Raw genomic sequence first — 18,117 nt, forward strand, 5'->3', positions numbered from 1 at the left:
GGATGTGAGACCAATCAGTCTGTCCTCCGTTCTTCTCAGGAAACTAGAAAAACTGTTTAACACGCACGTTAGGGAAAGGAGGTTTAACTGAGGTTCCTCTACATTAAAAGCGACACGCATATCAAACAGGCAAATGATGCGAAAGAGCACTTCACCAACAATTTAGGGAGGTAGAAGAAGCTCCACACATTCAGTAAAGTGCTTTCTGCATCTTTCTGGATATTGAGGGGGCTTCTAGCAATACGACCATCGAATCCATGGTTAGAGCTGCAGAAGGAGATGCTTATAAGACAAATATATGTAGGTGGATTCAGACCACTCTGAGTAGACGATAAGTAGAAACAATAATGATGGATTGGAAAATGGTGATCAACATTACCCGAGGAAGTCCGCAAGCTGGAGTTTTGTTCCCATTACTTCGGAACCTAGTGGCGAATGAGCTAATTGAGGAGTCAAATTGTAGAGGTTACTTTTTCCTAGGATACGCAGACGACTCAATCAAGGTAATAACTGGAAATTTTGCAAATGCCGCTAGAACAATGGAACAATGCACTCTGAATATTGTGAGGCACTAGTGTAGGAAACATGATCTAAGGGTTAATGCCAGAAAAACTGTTGTACTACCCTTCACAAGGAAAAATATCCAGGATACGCACTGGAATCTTAAGCTCTTCGACGAAATTATAACAGTAGAGAGGGTAGCGAAATACCTAGTGGAAACCCTGGAAGCTTCACTAACGTAGACCACTCACATTACGAATAGAAGTTCCAAGGCAAAACATGGTTTCATGTGGACTAGAACGGCCTCTGATGAAAACTAGGGTCTAAGTCCCAGGAGCATGTACTAGATTTAAATCTCTGTGATAAGACCTACGATAATTTATAGGGCGACAGTGTGGAGGTATAAAGTAGAACGAAAGGCGACTGCTAAGGAGCTTGACAAGGGATTGGTCTGCCTTATCGTAACAGGCGGAGTGAGCAGCGCACCTGCTGCCGGGGTTGAGGCCATGCTGGACATGCCCCCATTACATCTCTGGTTTACAATGGAGGTAACGGCAGGGCACAAAAGTTAAAAACTGGAAGAAGCTGGAAACATTTACTAATATCAAGACTCCCACACTAATACACTGTCCAGTTACATTAGTGTGACCACCTGAAAAAAGCCTGATTAACAACTTTCTGCAGTGCAAGTCGGTTTCGGACGTGCGAGAGGAAGTTCCGGAAGGTACAGACAGGATGTGGAGCCATTCCGACTCCAGTGATGTCATCAGCTGCGCTATTTTTCTCGGTTGAGGACCCAAGGCACGAACAGCCTGATCTAGGTGATCCACAGATTCTCGACTGGGTTTCAATTCTGTGAATTTGGTGTCCAGTGAAGTACAACGACTACACTGTTTTCCGCGTCCTCCTGACCTGACACGCTTTATTCACCCTCCACTGCCACTGCTGCCTCCTGCCATCTGTAAGTGGTTATCGCACGTTGACGTCGAGGGTAGGCAGTGGTTACATAAATGTGAGTGGATCGTGTACAATGAATCGGGTAAGTATAGGAATGACCGGGGAAATGCCAGTTGACTACAGTAGCTTCCATGTGCTTCAAAAAAACTTCCAGTGTAACAACTGGAGGTGGGGAGCTGTGGAAGGATGAACCATAATACCTTTCAGGAGATACTGTCTGGTTTACTGACAGATCGATAACAGACGAAGGTATGTGGACCAGGTATAGGGATATAGCCTAGACAAGAGAGCGCAGTCTCTTTAGGGAAGCTGGGTATGGCATTCTAAGCGAAAATATTCGCAGCCAAAGTGTGCACGGAGAAGGATCTACATAGGTGCTACAAGAGTCGTAGCATCTACATTAATTTGGGCAGCCAAGCAGTTCTGAAATATCAGGTCCTGCAGCTAGATCAAAGATCGTCACAGAATCCCATGTATCTCCGGTGAGGGGAAAGTAACAGGGCAGACCTACTGAAGATCCCTGGTCACTTAAGAATTTGTGGTAAGGAAGAAGCAGATAGGCTGGCCAGGAAAGAGGCTATGACCCAAATTGTTGGACCGGAACCTTCTTAACCATCACTAAGGCGATGGTACAATCTAAATTGTGTAGCTGGATCTGGAGGCAGCTCATAAAATAGTGGACTAGAACCTACAAAGAAAAGGCAAGCTAATGACGCATTAAGAAAAGTTCTGGTATCTTAGGCTTGAACAGGAGGCACAGTAAACTCATGACAGGTCTAATTATTGACCATGGGAACGGTAACAACTGCACATGAGGGGCGTGATGGGTCAGAGAAAGAAGAACGAGAAGGAGATGCAGCCTGGGTGCAAAGAGGGATGAAACGGCACCACATTTAATGTACCAATGAGGGGAAGCACTGTAGACCTAAGACAAAGATATTTTAGTCACTAATTCCTGAAGAGATTGTGTCAAATTGTCAAATTAGGACTTAGTAGAATCGGGCGATGTTTGTAACTTTTGCCACTGTATTTCTGTCGAGAGTCTTCTGTCTATCTTCAGGTGAATGCTGGCGATAACACATTGAGCTGTCGTATTGAAAACCTCGATGGAGCATTCATGGTGTACCCAGCTGTGACAGCGCTTCATCTACTTGAGCACGTGTGTTCCCCATGCAAGTAAGTGCGTTGCTTCTCGCCCCATCCGTGGTGAAAGCTCGCCTCATTGACATCGGGTCGATAGCCTCACCAAGGTAAACTAGCATAACGATTTCGGCTACGCAGGGCATTAAGGTTTTCTATAAAATAATTAAATGGATAACTGGAAACTGTCGTCCCGGTTGATAATGGACTCAAGACAGTTGTATTTCCACTGGATGGTTGGTGACTTGAGTTCAGAAGTTTGACATCTGGGACACAATTTTTACCTCATTATACAGGATGTCCCACAAAGGGGTTCACGCTGTTTGAACTTTGATAAGTCGAACAAAAATAACAGAAATTATGGATTTTTAAGTCACACAGATGGTCACGTTACTGATGTTGTTCTACTGTTGAGGTTCAAAATATCCTCCACCAGCAGCAGTACAGCGTCCGCAACGCTGCGGAATAGATCGACGCGGAAGTATTATGGTTCAAATGGCTCTGAGCACTATGGGACTTAACATCACAGGTCATCAGTCCCCTAGAACTCAGAACTACTTAAACCTAACAAACCTAAGGACATCACACACATCCATGCCCGTGGCAGGATTCGAACCTGCGACCGTAACAGTCGCGCGGTTTCAGAGTGAAGCGCCTAGAACCGCTCGGCCACCGCGGCCGGCAGGAAGTGTTACGGTTGCCCTTGCTATGGATTCACAAGTAGACACAATCGCCTCTCTGACGTCACCTAGCGTTCTTGGCTTTGAGGTGTAAACAATGCCGCTGTGCGTCTCTCGAGCGTGAAGGGTGCAGTCGTCTGCAAGTTGTGGCTTACGTCGGCACCAACAAAGCCTGTCTCATGCTTTCTGAGACCATCCTCAATTCATACAGGCTGCTGGCGGAGGTGGTGAAGGCTGCTGGCCTCAAGCGCAGGTGCAAGCAGAGCTCGCACTTTTGCAGCATAGTTCGCAAAGCTGATCGGCGTCCTTTGGTTTCTAGCCGAGTGAAGGGTCTAAACCAGAGGCTTCGTCGAATTTGTGACAGTCTTGGCTGCAGTTTTCTAGATCTGCGTTATCGGATGTCGATTTGTAGGACTCTCCTTGACAGATCAGGGGAGCACTACGCAAAGGAAGCAGCTACTCGGGTAGCAGAGTATTGGAGGAGAGCACATGGCGTTTTTTAGGTTAGGCGGTAGTTTCAGGTGCTGTGATGAACACTTGTTAGCCGGTACGCAGAAAGGTAACTTAGACCGCACTTCAGCAGTCAAAATTTTATCTGTAAATTGTCGAAGTATTCTTAACGAAGTTCCTGAACTTACAACTTCCAGGATATTTCTCACTCTCAAACTATTATTGGAACCGATAGCTGTCTGAAACTTGAAGCAGAAGGGTCTGAGATATTTAGCGAATCATGGATCGTATATTGGAAAGACAGTTTAGACGCTGTAGGAAGGAGATTGTTCATTGCAACTGGCAAAAATATTGTCCGTATTGAGGTCTAGCTTGAGTGACAGCGAATTTATCTGCTAGCTCGTGACAGGTCTAGGGGAAACAAAGTTAATTGTTTGATGTTTTTACCGGCCATCCGATTCCGCTGTGACAGTTTTAGTCACTCAAAGAAAGTCTATGGTCAGTGCGCTTGAAAACACAGATCATGCGATGCTAGTCGGAGGCGACTTTAACCTACGGAGTACAGACTGGGACGTCTGTGGATTCCTGCTATGGGTACAGACAGACAGTCTTGCGAAGTGCTTTTGAACACGTTGCGTGATGTCATGTAAAACTGTCTTGAGCAGCTACTTCGGTAGTCCGCTTGCAACGGAAATGTCTTAATCTTGTAACTATCAACAGGCCGGACCTTATCGACAACGTCAATATAGAGATCGGTTTAGTGATTATGGTGTCACTATAGCAACTATGGTTACGAAAGTTAGTAAATCAGTCAAGAAGACCAGGAGAACAGTTCTGCTTGAAAGAGCAGATAAGCAGTTCTTAACAACTGGCATAGACAGTGAACTGTCACCACTTAGTTTCACTAAGATGGACGTAGAGGAATTATGGGTAAAGCTTACACAGATCGTAAGTCGTGGTCTGGAGGACTGTGTGCCTAGTAACTGGATTAAGGACGGAAAAGACCCACCATGGTTTAACAATGAAATTCGGAAAATGCTGTCATATTCGACTGAAATATGAAATGTCAAAGTAAAGTAAACTGTCTCAGGGAGTTACAAGCAGGCAAACAGTGGTAGCAACCGGCCAAATATATAGAAATAATCAGTCAAGACCAGCGGGCGAAAACGACAAACAAACAAATCGCAATATAATTATTACTCAGTTGGCTATTTTGGGAAGCAGCTAATCAGTAATGTTGGTTTACTAGAATTACGTGGCCAGCTGTCTTCCCAAAATAAATTCCTTTTCCACAGATGTAAGAGGAATGGACACACATCAAAAAAAGTTTTACATCACCTCGGTTCAGAGAGTTCCGGAAACTGTATAGAAAATTGGAATAGAGATTAACATAAACATCATTTACGCTCTTTTCATTGCTCATGAAAACCACACATTGCATGTTGTACCAGCAGACAACGAGACCTTCAGACGTGGTGGTCCAGATTACTGTACACACCGGTACCTCTAATACCCAGTAGCACGTCCTGTTGCATTGATGCATCCCTGTATTCGTCGTGGCATACTATCCACAAGTTCATCAAGGCACTGTTGCTCCAGATTGTCTCACTCCTCGACGGCGATACGGCGTAGATCCCTCAGAATGGTTGGTGGGTCACGTCGTCCATAAACAGCCCTTTTCAATCTATCCCAGGCATGTCCGATAGGGTTCATGTCTGGAGAACATGCTGGCCACTCTACTGTCCTTCAAAGTAGTCACCAGCGTTGTGTAGAACCCGTTGCCAGCGATGTGGACGGTGTAGTTTACCGTTAGCAGAGCCTGTTCGGTTGATGGTGCGAATGGAGCGGTCTACGCCTGTCGAAACTCTGGAACATTTCTGACGTGAATGCCACGAAGTGGTTCCTTCATCTTCGGAATCAAGTCAAAGCCACAAGAATTTAAGTCCGGGGAGTATGGTGGATGGTACAGTATTTACCAGTCCCATTGACCGATCAGAGCACCCACAGCTCGCGCTGTATGCGCCCGCGCGTTGTCGTGCAAAATGATGGGTGAGTTGCGCAGAAAGTGTCGCCGCTTCTTTCATAAAGCTGGTCGCAGGTGATGCTCCAAAAACGAACAGTAATACTGTGCACTGACGGTCTGCCGTGGAGGAACGTAGAGCGTTAGAATAACACCATCACAGTCGTACATGAGAATCACCATAACTTTCATCATACTGGGGCTCTGACGCACTTTCGACTTTCGCGGCGGCCCATAATGACGCCATTCGTTGGATTGGTGTTTCAGTTTTGGCTCGTACGATGTGGCTCATGCCTCATCCAGCGTTACGATACGGCGTAAGAAAGCCTCTTTCTCGCGCTCATAGCGCTCCAAGTGCGTCTGAGCAGCGTCGTAACGCATCCATTTCTGCATTTCCGTCAAGTCATGCGGAACCCATCCTGATGCAGTTTTTCGCATGCCCAGGCGTTCCTTCAGGATGCGAAGCACAATCGTATGCGCTAATCCGGTTTCGTGGGGGAGCTCACGAATCGAATGTTGCCGATCACTGTCCACTAACGCGGCAACAGCATGCACTTCTTCAGAGACGCTAGGACGACCTGCTCCATACATGTCTGCCACAGTTTGACGACCTTCGTTGAAGGCTTTTACCCAACTAGACACTGTTCTGTACGGCAATGCCGATTACCCGCACGCCTCTTGAAGACCTTGATGACACTGTCGTGCTGTACGACCTCTGGCACAATCAGTCTTGATCCAACTCAGCTCGCTCGCAAGTGACTGTGTGCCCTCGATTGTGCGCACGCCGGTGATGTGGGACGGGAGAGTCCATTTGCTCGGAGATAAGGTAGGTATGTCAACAACGTGGGCTATCAGTGACAATAGTAGATTCCATTGCATAGTGTCTCCACAGCAGTGTTTCCACTATTTAAGTTCCAACCTATGTACGTATTTTTCCACGTGCTTTTCCTGGATCTTCATAAACACATACAACTGTACTCCGAGCAGTCACCACAACAACGAAGTCTGTCACAGGCTACAAATCTCCATATTGTTATACGTTATATATTAATAATAAACATGTAAAACTGTCGTGAATCTCTGTTTGAACACGGGTTTCCAAAACTACTAGACGAATTTTCATGGGGTTTTCGCAGGTTACATGAGAATAACTTGTGGCACGGCATTGGCTTTATTTAATCAAAACGGCATCACAGAAAGAAATAAATCGCGATTTAAAGATTTATCTGAAACCATCGTATCTTTGTTTCTCTGTTCGAAGACGCTAGTCTCCAAAATTTCTAGTCGAATTTTCATGGGGTTTTCACAGGTGACTTGAGAATGGATTGGGTCACCGTTTGGGCTTTATTACAACAAAATCGGATCACGAAAAAAAGATATAGTAATTGAAATTTTAAACATTTTTATTGACTGAGATCCAGCAACCGTGCTTAACTTGACTACAGGATGTATGTATAGGCACCTCGGTTGCACAAAATTATTGTCAAATTTACGCTGGTTTCGGGAGCACTAAGGCTGTCTTCTTCAGAATAAAAATTACGTAGGATTACCTAGAAAATATAATTACTTTGCTCAAAAATACAGTATATTTAATACGATAACTTCCATAAAATCTATAAACAGTCTACTTCCATGTAACCACACCATGGGTGAAAAATATCTAAGCAAAATGCTCTCGTCAAATAGAAATCGCCACAAGAAAAAAAACTAAATATAAAAATGTAACATGTTTGTCAAGTACACTTTTTGTACATTTTATGGAAGTAATCCTATTAAATATATATTGTATTTTTGAGCCTTACTGCTGTCGAAACCATAATTTTGTATAACCGAGGTGGTTATACATACATCCTGTAATTGATATAGCAAATAAAATTTTTAACCATACTAATATAGAAATTCGACAAAAACACTGTCTAATATTCTGAACCGATTTCAATGATTTTTGGTACGGAGATAGCCTGAACGCTGCGGAAGAACGTACGCTGCTTAAGAAAGTGTGTAGTACGAGGTACTTATTGATTAGAAGAATATTTCACGAATTACGGAAACATAATTGCTCTTTGAAAAAACTATTTACTCTTTGACTTTATCGTATTTGATCTTTATCGTATCTGTAAAGATGTTTTTATTGGGTGATGTGTGCTACGTGACATAATTAAAAGTGATAAATACAATGCTTATACGATGTTCAGTGCGTTTATACCATACTTATACACTATTTATTACGTAATGTACACATTTTATAATGTACAGCTACTTCGGTAACATGACCCATAGACGTGCACTCCTGCCAACGCCCGTCTGTACGAATTGCTCGTCAGCAATGCTGGGCATGCAGATGCATCGTGTGTCAGTGGACAGCATGGAACGGGGGGGGGGGGGACGGGTCGCGCACATCATGAGCTGTGGTTACCTGGATAGGCAGACACCTGAGGGCAGCTGATATTATTACTCACTCGCCAGCACTCATAATAAAAAACTACCGACATGCGATCACAGCCGTGTATAGCAGCTAGTGATAAAGTCTCTACCTAACTAGTGCAGTTGTCCCACAGAAAAATAAAATGTTTTATGTACTTTGCTTATTTTTATTACATATTCTGCTTTTATGTGTTGTTTACCTTTTGAAAGAATTGATCACAAAAATTAAAATAAGTGCAACTCACATATTTTTGAAACAGAAAAATGATAACATTTACGTAAATACACTACTAGCCATTAAAATTGCTACACCGCGAAGATGCCGTGCTATAGACGCGAAATTTAATCGACAGTAAGAGGATGCTATGATATGCAAATGATTAGCTTTTCAGAGCATTCACACAAGGTTGGCTCCGGTGGCGACACCTACCAACGTGCTGACATGAGGAAAGTTTCCAACCGATTTCTCATACACAAACAGCAGTTGACCAGCGTTGTCTGGTGAAACGTTGTTGTGATGCCTCGTGTAAGGATGAGAAATGTGAACTTTCACGTTTCCGACTTTGATAAAAGTCGGATTGTAGCCTATCGCGATTGCGGTTTATCGTATCGCGACATTGCTGCTCGCGTTGGTCGAGATCCAATGACTGTTAGCAGAATATGTAATCAGTGGGTTCAGGAGGGTAATACGGAACGCCTTGCTGGATCCCAACGGCCTCGTATCAGTAGCAGTCGAGATGACAGGCATCTAATCTGCATGGCTGTAACGGATCGTGCAGCCACGTCTCGATCCCTGAGTCAACAGATGGGGAAGTTTGCAAGACAACAACCATCTGAACGAACAGTTCGACGACGTCTGCAGTGACATGGACTATCATCTCGGAGACCATGGCTGCGGTTACCCTTGACGCTGCATCACAGACAGGAGCGCCTGCGATGGTGTACTCAACGACGAACCTGGGTGCACGAATGGCAAAACGTCATTTTTTCGGATGAATCCTGGTTCTGTTTACATCATCATGATGGTCGCATCCGTGTTTGGCGACATCGAAGTGAACGCACATTGGAAGCGTGTATTCGTCATCGCCATACAGGCGTATCACCCGGCGTGATGGTATGGGGTGCCATTGGTTACACGTCTCGGTCGCCTCTTGTTCGCATTGACGGCACTTTAAACAGTGGACGTTACATTTCAGATGTGTTATGACCTGTGGCTCTACCCTTCATTCGATCCCTACGAAACCCTACATTTCAGGAGGACAATGCACGACCGCATGTTGCAGGTCCTGTACGGGCCTTTCTGGGTACAGAAAATGTTCGACTGCTGCCCTGGCCAGCACATTCTCCAGATCTCTCACGAGTTGAAAACGTCTGCTAAATTGTGGCCGAACAACTGGCTCGTCACAATACGCCAGTCACTACTCTTGATGAACTGTGGTATCGTGTTGAAGCTGCATGGGCAGCTGTACTTATACACGCCATCTAAGCTCTGTTTGACTCAATGCCCAGGCGTATCAAGGCCGTTATCACGGTCAGAGGTGGTAGTTCTGGGTACTGATTTCTCAGGATCTATGCACCCAAATTGCGTGAAAATGTCTTCAGATGTCAGTTCTAGTATAATATACTTGTCTAATGAATGCCCGTTTATCACCTGCATTCCTTCTTGGTGTACCAATTATAATGGCCAGTAGTGTAGTTCCTTGCGCTACTAACAGATGTGGTTACTTTTTACAGTTACTGTACACTGGCGCATACTTTTAAACACCTGAAACTGGATTATCAATTGAAATTAACAAATATACGAACGAAAATTATGCTGTGCCCCTAGGTTGCGCATGTGATCCCTTTAAGTGTTTGTTAATGTCTTGAATCAAGTACGTCATTACAAGTGCAGGCACTGTCATGCCGTATGATAATAATCAGGCGATCGAAACTGGTAGTGAGTAACAGTCTGTTTGATTAATAACTCTATGAGGTTATTAAATACGAATTACTTTAACCTGGTAGGATGAGCGAAGATGTTCTCTACAGATGAGGGGAGGGATATGCCTTTGTTCTAGTAATTAACCCCGTTTCAATACGAGGCAACAGCAAGAACCTAAAAGCGTGGAACAGTGCCTGTGAGTTGTTGCACAACGGTGTAGCAGCTACGCTGCAACCAGGTCTGCAAGTGACGGTGTAAATGAAGTTGGGATCCGCGGTAATACATGTTTGTGGCGCAGTCCGCCTGCGACTGCCTCAATGCTAGCAGTCACCGCGTCTACGAGGCGGTAAATCCGTGGGGTCAGCCGTCCCGACCATTCGGCTTCAATTAGCGGAGATGGCCGACATAAAGCGTGGAGGGACGCGGGACAGGCCCAGCAAGAAAGCGGTCGCCGTTTACGGCGCTGCAGCGAAAGCACATTCTGGCCACCTACACGACGCACGCCCGGAGACACAGCTTCCGAGGTCAACGAGGGGCGGCGAAAAGCTGCACAGGATGGAAATGATTGTACAGACATGTAAGTGAATAGAGTAACGCATGCACGATAGCGTTGCCATTTACAGAAGAATCATCTACTACGATTGTTAGCCAAAGTTTTAATGGTCACTTTGAAAATGTAACTTTTTACGAAATTATTATTTATATTAAAAAACTAGAAACCAGCCTCGATTGCGAAAAAGCACCTAGTGTTAACCCATGTTTCGGCGTAGATAATTACACCTTCTTCAGAACAACAAAACCGACAAGTGTCTAAGAAGACCTTTGTCAATGATTAAAAGAACACCATAGCTATACATTTATAAACGAAAAAAAGGAAAACACAAGCAGTACATATGTACAAAGTCAATACCACTACTTAACTTAATGGTGTACGCTCCACCTCACACCGGCCTATGTTCGATGGGCCATGACCCGCCATAAACTGCAGCTACAAATGGCCGCTCACTTACACGCCCGACCCGCTACCTATGCACATGCACAAGACAAGGGAAGTTACTTGAATGCGCATGCGCATACGAATACGAGAAAGTTTATAGATGGGTCGTGGCTAAATAGCCCATATATTCCCAACCGTGGGTCAACGTATGTAAAAAAAATAGAATGGATAGAACAAGTGACGCGCTAAATTGGAGATGTAACCTAAAACTAACCGCACACGGTTGCTTATCCTAGGAAAGAAACATATATGAAGCTACCTACGACAGCAGGAGGAAGTTTTAAAAGCGGGTCGGGCGTGTAAGTGAGCGACCGTTTGTAGCTGCAGTTTATGGCGGGTCATGGTCCATCGAACATAGGCCGGTGTGAGGTGGAGCGTACACCATTAAGTTAAGGAGTGGTTTTGACTTTGTACATATGTACTGTTTGTGTTTTCCTTATTTCGTTTATAAATGTATAGGTATGGTGTTCTTTTAATCATTGACAAAGGCCTTCTTAGGCATTTGTGGGTTTTATTGTTCTGAAGAAGGTGTAGTTATCTACGCCGAAACCTGGGTTAACACTAGGTGCTTTTTTCGCAGTCGAGGCGGGTCTCTAGTTTTTTAATATATTAACCAACGATTACTGACGCGCTGCGATGTTGAAGGTTCTGAAATTATTATTACTATAATTTGTTTTCTTCTAGGTACTGGGTGGTTGTAATTAAACTGAAGGTGTCCAGTGTACTGTAGTGCGGGCTGTATACGTCGCAGGATGCTGAAACATCGTAGGTATGTTCAATAATAATCGGTGCACTCGCGGAGTATGCTAGAAAAAATAACTTCCACCATCTGCCACTAGATGAAAATATGGCACTGTAAGCAATCTGAATGTGACATGAGTGCAGGAAAAGGGGTGGTACGATCAAACATATTATGACGATGGTTCTGGCACGTTGGCTAGCATATGCTCACAATTTACAGCATGTGTTTTGTATGGTCTGCTAACTCAGCAACTTGCTGCATCCGTAACATTGCATGGTCGACAGTTGCTCGCAACATATCTCATGAAGGCAGAGCGATATATAGTCGTTTGTTGTCCTTCAGATCAGGAAGAGTTCGGATACACCTCTGACAGACACTATCTTTCAGTTATCTCCACAACGAGAAGCCACACGGATTTAGGTCGGGGTCTGGAAGACCACACATCTTGAAATTGGCTAGAGATGATGCGGTCATTACCGAAGGTTTCTGAAAGCAAACCATACTCCTGGAAAGCGACGCACTGATGTCGCCCCATCTTGCTTGAAAATAGTGATGTGGACGCAGTTGGGTTTTCGCAAAGCTGGAATCAGATGTTGCATAAGGAGGTCCTTATGGCGTGCATATGTCACTGTACACCTAACAAGCCCACTCAGTATCATATCTTTGAAGAAAATCAGACCGAGAATTAAGAAGCTTGTGAAATCACACGACAGTCACACAAGCCGAGTACAGTGGATGTTCGTGCATAGTATATGGCGGAGTAGAACCCCATATGACACTCTACAGAGTAAAATGTGCCTCGCCCGTCCAAAGAATATTCCCCTGCCACATGTCATCCATTTCCATGCATGCCAAAAAAACCGAGGACAAAGCCATGGCGCTGTAGCCTATTTTGGGGCTTCACTTTGTGCACGTTCTGAGTCTTGTAGGGTTACCAATGTAAAATGCGCCGCAAAATCGTTTGAACTGTTGACTAGGGGAGAGATAATTTCCGTGACACAGCTCGAGCAATGGGTGTAGAACTTGTGGCGTATTCTGCACGGTCGGCTAAAGCTACAGCAACTTCATCAACAACTGCCACGGGAATGTGCCACTTCCCTTTGCTGCCGCACCACCTAATTCATCTGTTTCTTCATGTCTTAATTATAAGCTTTAGCGCATTTATTGCAGCTATTTCCGTCGGCGACATTTGCGTAGTGCAGCGCTGCTACTGATATAACGACTTTACCGGCAGCGCAAGGTCGTACTTCTCAAAAGACATAGCGTTTCGCACGGAAAACTTCAACTTTCTTAATCATTGACACCAACCGTCACTTCGCAAGCCAAGCGACAAACAGCATACTGTCGTCAAAATAGGAAACATTTCACGTTCTGAGAGCTTACAACGCCATATATTCACTTGAAGGCAGAAAGTGAAACTATAATTTTTTTCAGCATACTGCACGAGCGCACCGATTAATGAACATACTACGATGTTCGAGCATCCTGCGGTACATACAACCCACACTGCAGCACTCAGAACACACACAGTCATTTTAATTATAACCACCCGGTATTAGTACACACTCCTAGTACACGTCGAAATTCCCGCACCACAATATCGCATCATGCCGCTGAGGTAGCCATGAGAAAAAGACACAGCGCCTGATTAAGTGGACTATTGTGTGATAACACGTTTTGTGGATTTGAAGGGGAACAACACTGCTACAGCCCATGCTGAATTGGTGGAAGTTACGAAACCAGCACAGCATCGAATGAGACTGTGGTTGTGATGGGGCAGACGTTTCCAGTGTGGTCGAACAAGCCAAGACAAGGAACTTTGCAAAGTAGACTAGCCTCCACGTGGTGCATCCCGGGATACGTGGCTTGTTACGGCTAAATAGTCTACAATACCGGCTACTGTACATAAACGGGATTTCCCAGCTTTCTAGAAATACAGCATAATGAATACCGAAGCGAATGCTAAAACAAACGGTTCTTTTCAGAACCAGACGATTTGGGATACTGACATAGAAGGTGCAAGTAGATCAAAAGCAGATTACGTACTAAAGAGCCTGAATGATCATTCTGTTGATGTAGTTTTACTTCAGAAAACACATTGTGCTGGTGAGACACATCTAAAAAACAGATGAAAACTACCTGGTTTCACCCTAGCTGCTGCCACATATCATACGACATATGGCACTGCCACCTATGTCAGGAATAACATCGAAACAGTGATATCCACTACAGAAGAAAAGATGTATGCAAAAAAAACAAAAAACAAAAAATTCAAATGTGTGTGAAATCTTATGGGACTTAACTACTAAGGTCATCAGTCCTTAAGCTTACACACTACTTAACCTAAATTCTAAATTATCCTAAGGACAAACACCATGCCCGAGGGAGGACTCGAACCTCCGCAGGGACCAGCCGCACACTCCATGACAGCAGCGCCTTTCACCGCTCGGCTAATCCCGCGTGGCAAAGATGTATGTCACACGCTTTAAAATTTCTAATATGGAAATTATAAACCTCTAGAAGCCTCGAGCCCACGCTTGGAATGACAACAATGAGATATCCAACACCCTGCAGACATCATGGGAGATTTGAACTGTCACAGCACTGAATGGGATACAACTACACCCACCAAGAGGGCAAAGAAGTATCCAAATGGGCAGAGACACAGAATACTTTTCTAATGTTTGACCCCAAAGTCAGGGGCACATTCCATTCTGCTAGAAGGGATGGAGACTACTGTCCAGATTTGTGCGTCGTCACAAAAGATGTTCAAAATACACCTTTCGTTGCAACAAGAAAGCCCTCTCAGATTTCCCTCGCAGTCAACATAGGCCTGTTCTGCTCAACGTGGGGACACAAATTCCTGTCGTCATATCGATTCCTAAACCGCGATGGAATTTTGGTAAATCTAACTGGGAGAACTGTACTTCTGAGCTAGAGTTTAACATTCAATGGATTCCTCCAAAAGCAGAAAATTATGGGCGATTTGTGGGCCTGCTATTATCCATCGCCAGAAAGCATTCCCCAGGTGCTATCGGAAAACATTCATTCCTGGATGGAGCCAGGAAGGCACTGACCTCTATAACGAATACCTGGAGAATGCCGACCCTGACGTCGCTGACGAGCTTTCGCTATGTTTGGACTCAGCTCGCCGAGAAAAACAGTACACAATAGCGATGATAGAAGTCCCAATGATGTTGCAAACAGAATTCTGAAACTTACACGCAGTACGCCAGAGATATCAAAAAAGAAAACCAGAGAAATCAGAGCAGAACTGAACAGTGTCAAAGGAAGAACACGTGAAACTGACGCCTCAGAGAGTTTTGAGACATACGAGATCTCCGAGCCCATTAAGGACACAAAAACAGGGAAAACCGCAGGCATCGACGACGTATACCCAGAATTCTTGAAGCATTGCGGATCAAATGCTCTACAATGGATGACAGAATTCTTCAACAACATATTACAGAACCGAGATCATAGCAATCCTAAAACTGGGAAAGACAGGAAAGCACCCTGAAGACTACAGACCAGTAGCTCTCCTGAGCGTCTGTTATAAACTGCTCGAGAGGCTCATTCATAACAGAATAAAACCCACTGTTGAGGAGAAGATACCAATTGAACAGGCTAACTTTAGACCTAAAAGGAGCTGCAGCAACAAGGTACTAGCAGTAACCACACATGTCGGAAAGGGCTTTGAAGAAAAGAAAGAAATCCACAGCTGTATTTATTGATCTATCGTCTGCGTATGACACAGTATGAAGACGATCTGAAAAGGATGGATGAAAATTTCCAAGTATGGCGACTTAAACGCAACGCCATGAAGACAGAGACAGACAGCCTGCTTTCACCTAAACAACAAGTAGGCACACTACGCACCCCGAATCGCTTTCAGAAACCAAATGTTGAGATACAGCCCTCAACCAAACTCTCACCTTCAGAGCCCACCTGAAGAAGACAGCCTGAAAAATAAAAACTAGAAATAACATAATCCAAAAATAGCCAGGAAATGGCTGGGGAACGAATACGATAACCCTCAGGACATTGGCCCTTGCTCTAGTCTATTTGCAGCAGAATACTGCAGCTCTAGGTGCTTAAATAGAGCTCATACGAGAGCAGTAGATACTCAACTCAGTAATACTGTGAGGCTGATATCGGGAACCATCAAGTCAACACCAACCCAGTGGCTCCCTGTACTGTCCAACATCCATCCTCCACACTTACGAAGACAGCCAGCACTGAAAAAAGAGTGGCAAAAATGCCTAGACAACCGCCAATTTCCAATCCATCAAGACCTCGTCTCCCAATCTCGACCAAGGAATCGTAAACCGTCATGTAAGGTGGTAGAGGGTTTATAAGAGACAATTTTAGCATTGATGATGCTTGGCGCCGAGAAGGGTCTTTCTCCAACCCAGATTCAAATAATCTAGTCAAAGATCCGAGCCAACGCCCTGTCGGATTTGAACTACCAAGGAGATCCTGGACATTACTCAACCGGTTCCGAACAGGGTATGGAAATTGTCACTACTGGAGGAATAAATGAGGCGTGGTTGATGGACCTGACTGCGACTGTGGACACAACAGACACTACAGCGTATCGCCAATGAAGCCCTTTAAGGAAATTCCAAGGCACCTTCCAGGACCTTCATTTGCTTAAGGGAGAAGCTACCGCCTGGCTGAAAGGACTGGACATCCGTCCTTGAGCAGTACAGTAATGCCAACTACATGGTCACCTTATGGAATTGTACATCACTTATTATTTTATTATATGTGACTTGATATTACATACACTTGTCGTTATCAGTACTTTATCTTATAATCAGTATGTACTGTACATATATCTTTTATCTCAAAATGTATCAGATGTAATGTGATGCTGTATTACTTATGTAATTTGATGCTGCATTTAAAGCCATACGAAATAAATAAATAAAAAGATAAGGAACTATGAAGCGACAGACCATCTATCTCGGAAGAACCAGCAATCGCAAGAATAATGGAGGCCGTGGTGCTCGAAGATCGATGTATTACAACCGAGACGATAAATCGAAATGTGGAAATCATTCGTCGGTCATTTTTCAATAACTTGCACGAAATGTTGAACATGATAAAAGTTGCCGCTCGCTGGATTTAGTGACTGCTCATACCTATTCCAAAATCACGCTGAACAGAGGAAGAATCGGAAATATTGCAGCTGTTTCATAGCATTCCAGTTTAATCACCATAAATGAGTGCTGCGTGTTTCGCTATCAAACCCAGCCAGACGAGTACAGCAAGAAGTGGAAGCATGTGGTTTCACCACTGCCGAAAAGGCGAAGACCCAACCATCATCGGGCAATGAGATGCTCAGTGTCTCTTGGGACTGTCGAGGTGTGGAGTTAACAGATTATTCTCGCATTGGGTAAACCACACAGGAGAATACTGCCGAAATCTCCTGAAGAAGGTAAGCGAGACTGGCAAGGTAAAGTGTCGTGAGGAACTGTCCACGGGGGAGTTTTTACTCCACGGCAATTCCTCAGCTAATTCTTCACAAACCACAATAATACATGCTACTTCTTCGGCCTATAAATTTTGCCTCGCCTCCAGGATTCTTGTTACATGGTTCCAAGTGACGTCTTCCTTTTTTCTCCCTTAAAAATACTACTGGATAGCAGGTATCTCTAGAATGAAGAGCAGTCATTTCTAGAACGACGACAGTTTATCGATGAAGAACGTTTCCTGAACAACGATAACGAAAATTTTTTCAGATGAGGTCTCCTCAATGTTATCTGTCAGTACAAAGAATCGTCACGTTGAAGTGTAAATATCAAGAAAAGGGTAAATAAAGGGTGTCCCTGGAGGATTAATCAGTATTCATGGACATGACAGGAACGATCATTTTAAGCAAGAAGGTCTAGTAAACGTGGACTCTAATACACACACTACAACAGCTAGGACCACTTCTTCATCTTCGATACTGTGAAACACACCTCTTCTACTGAACAACTGCTCATAGCTCTTTAGGTATGCATTTTGGATCTCGTGTTTACCAGACAATTTTTTTCTCTTTTTTGTCCATGCTATCTCCTAAAATATGGAAAGCAAAGAGCTTGCAGTAGAAATGATTTGTTTCACAGTATTGAAGATTAAATAGTGCTCAAAGATCTTAAGGTATTCGTTTTAGACTCATGTTTACTGGAAATTTTTGTTTCGAATGATTGTTCCTCTCATTTCACTGAATATTCCTCCTGTATGTGGAGAAGAACTGACATCATCACCAGGTTTCATTGTCACATCTTGTGT

Source organism: Schistocerca americana, chromosome 1 (genome assembly GCF_021461395.2).
Source record: "Schistocerca americana isolate TAMUIC-IGC-003095 chromosome 1, iqSchAmer2.1, whole genome shotgun sequence".
NCBI classification, from domain to species: Eukaryota; Metazoa; Arthropoda; class Insecta; order Orthoptera; family Acrididae; genus Schistocerca; species Schistocerca americana.